Genomic DNA, 3645 nt, shown 5'->3' with positions numbered 1-3645 from the left:
ACGAGTTTTGAACGTTTTCTAAATTAAATCATCAATCAGTAATCAGGGTCTACTGTAAAACAAAACTTAACATAAACTATTACTTTACTAAATCAAGCAATACGTCGTTGAAATCTGAGTCTTTTAGAAATATTTATAAGTTTCTATTCTCTGAACTGCTTTGTAATGCAAATTAAAGTATTTAAATTTCTTGAAGAACAAGAAGTAATTTCAGCTCAGTAAACAAGTTTCTAATAATAAAAAATAAACCACTTTTAGTAGCAAGTGTTGATATACAGCGTCTTTTCAAAGCGTAGTTCACGAGGTTCCGTGGTGTAGTGGTTATCACATCTGCTTTACACGCAGAAGGCCGCCAGTTCGATCCTGGCCGGAATCAAATTTTATTTTTATTTTCGAAGATTAAGCACCGGCTATTTTTTTTTAAAAATCCCACTATACAGGATTTAATCAGTGAATATATTGCTATTTTAAATAGAACAAAGGAATAATAACGCGGGCGCTTTCTTTGCTAATATCTAATATATCCAACAGAGGAGACGTGAGGAAGTCCAACTAGCGAGCAGCCGTTGCCGTGCTCCGGAAGTCAGAACTAACGCCATTAAAACTCACAAGTAAAATGCATACATTATTTGGCACATTTACGAAGATATCACTCTTAACTCTTACACAGGCAAGGGGTCGCCTTCGTATCACTGTCAAAGATAATATTTCAAATCTGAAAACTACTAATTACTATTACAGCCCTGGTTTAAGTCATAGACAACAACAAAAAACTAGGTTTTTGTTGGTTAACTAAACAGTCGGTTTATAATTCGTTACAGTATAGTTAAGACACAGACATCCTTATCGTATCACTATAAGTCGGTTTTCAACATTAATTACACGCGTGAGATCCGAAGCGAGTGTTTACAAATCCCATTATTGTTTTCATTGCGTTATTAATAATATTACAAAAGTTAATGTTCGCTAGCAACAAATAAGATAATATATTACCCCGTAAGAAACAAGAAGAAAAATATCGTGAAAAACATCGTTCCCACTGCAAAAGTGAAAATAATCTAAGAGAACAGAAATTCTAGTAACGCTGCGAAACGTATCTGACGCTTACGAAGTGAATTAGGTGTTTAATTTGCCGATGCTGTTTGATGTTTATGTACTCTTAATTCAAATACATTGCATTCGACGCTAACGGTCGCAAAATGCGCGTTCATAACAAATATCGAGTGTGTGAACGTTGCTTTAAAAAAAGTTTTTCACGAATTCTAGTGAAACATTTATACGTTTGTAAAATCTGCAGTCGAGTTAAAAAGTTTTATCTTAAAGTGTTGTTCAGAGTAAAAAGACAAGTTTCCAGCGCTGCTGAGCACGAGTTACATTTTATAAAAATAAAATAAGCGCTCTCTCCGCGCCGTCTGAGCGCCCACCGGGCCGGCACGGCCGCACGGCCCGCACTCGGTGCCCTACTTTACACCACCTATACATTTCAGAGCTTAGTTCTCGTGAAGGTTACCCGAAAATAGCACATAATTTACCTTTACATTAAAACGTAGTCCAGTTCGCAAACCCTCGGTAGCCTCGCCCACAATATCTCTTTCTTAGTGAAATTTTATATCGCGTTCATTTCTTTTTGATCCATAATAACAGCCTTCGCTTTCAATATCGCTGGTTTTGTTTATTTTTGGCTTTATTCAGGACTCCGCACGAAGCATACATTTAACGATGAGTACGTTGGAGGCTCATGGTAAAAGATGTATTAATAGATAAGGGATATATTATCTGTACTAGAATATGCAAGTAAATTTTTAAAGGGTTAGTATTTAATTTTGAACAGGTGACCTAAATATAATATACACACTTTGGTAGATTTGGGAGCCTGCTCAAATAAAGAATATAATATGATTTTACATTTGATGACGTCACAATCATTTACAAAACCTATGTTGTAATAGTTCCAGCCTCTACCTTATTTTATTATTACTCTAATCACATTCAGTATTCGATGTTTTGCAGCGACATATTCTCTAACATTTTTATTACGTTAATAATAAGTCTTAACTGTGACGTAGCTCGGGTATAGAATAACATTTCAAGGCATCAATGGTCGAGACTCTTAGAGTCTAGGCAAGAGCTTGTGGCATGATTACTCGTTTGATTAACCTCTACTTCGCTACGTCAACTGCTTTAAGGACTCCCCTCCCCTCCTCCTCACCCGCGTCCCTGCCCGCCTCTAAACTCGACAAGCTAATTCATCGAAAACTTTCTAGATTCACTGTGACTCGATAACAAAGCGCTGTTTTGCTGGACCGTTGAAATATTAGACTTAACTAGATCATTAATATTATTCAATCCTCAAGTCGGTTTTGTAACGATATTAATCGAAATAAATCTCGCAGACTGTGTCAGTTTTGACAAACTAAATTTTGCGTGAAGCGGATTGGCTATATCAATTATTAAATATTTTTGTCTATTTGATAATGTGAAATCAGTGCACAACCAAAAGCTCTTAAGCTTAGATTTAAATTAAATAAATTTACTAATATTACGTAATATTTAATGACCAAAAGATATTTTTCAATTCTTGTAAACATACTTATATATAGAAGTATATAAATAACCTATTCTCAGTTCGTCCGAAACCTTTTTATGGACATATATCCAGTGATATATATATCTCCACGAGTACCGACTTTCATGATTATTATTTTATTAGAAAGAAACTGGACCTCAAGTGTACTTCCATTTAAATGTTGTCAAGATCTACTAAAACCAGTACGATATTTAAGCAAAAGCAAAAAACAAACATAAATCTACGAACATGGGCAAATAATTCTTTAGCATCAACCGACAACAATTTCGTGATTTTGTAGATTTAATAGTGGAGTTTTAGGGACAGTTTAATAAAAAGTCTGTGAAGGTCTTAATTGATACATTACAAATAAATGTATTATTATTTGTTAACTCATAATAATATAACCTATAATTAGTACAATTATATGTATGAGAAACGGATCACGTACCTGTTTGGCGCGGAGCTGTGAAAAAGTCGCTTTCATTAGAGTTTTTGTTATAAGTCTTCATCATACAAAATTATACTCCATTGTAAAACTCAAGTGAGAGAAAATAGAAGTTATCTGACGCTGTGATGAGCGATTGTACGCTAATTCGCAGAGGACCCTCCGCGGCCGGCGGATGAGGCCGCGCTTTTGATTCAAATTGTACATACATATATATTTTATATTAATTCAACTATACTATGTAACATTCAGTTTTACCGCAGCGGATCAAAACCAAAGACTCCGTTTTCAAATTTGGAGAAGCACCATTGTGCTTTCATTTGTGTATAATTTCCACCTCGCGAACGCCGCTGAAGAAAAACAACAGAGTGGAAATTTTACTTTACTTTAGAGTAATACTTGACTTTTAGAATTATATTGAATTTAAAATTCAAGAAGATATTTTATAAACACTCATACACATACTTCAACACCGTAACACGTGCAACAATGTTGCGGGGGATTGTACAACAGAACTCTCTCGTAAACGCGACTGGGAGCTGACTCTAATTATGTTGAACAATATTAAATTACATCACTACATTTTTTATGTTGAGTGTAAGCGATGTACCGCCACATGAAACGTAAAATG

At 34.8% G+C, this 3645-nt stretch overlaps 1 non-coding gene across 1 annotated transcript; it reads left to right on the top strand.

Moving 5' to 3' along the window:
• Window positions 1-303: 303 nt before the first annotated feature.
• Trnav-uac (transfer RNA valine (anticodon UAC)) lies at window positions 304-376 on the top strand. The gene has a single exon. It is a non-coding gene; the product is annotated as a tRNA-Val (tRNA).
• The last annotated feature ends 3269 nt before the right edge of the window (window positions 377-3645 follow it).

The sequence above is a fragment of the Vanessa tameamea genome, chromosome 16 (genome assembly GCF_037043105.1).
Source record: "Vanessa tameamea isolate UH-Manoa-2023 chromosome 16, ilVanTame1 primary haplotype, whole genome shotgun sequence".
Taxonomy (NCBI): Eukaryota; Metazoa; Arthropoda; class Insecta; order Lepidoptera; family Nymphalidae; genus Vanessa; species Vanessa tameamea.
The sequence above is the reverse complement of the archived record's forward strand: the minus strand, read 5'-3'. Positions and strand labels throughout refer to the sequence as shown.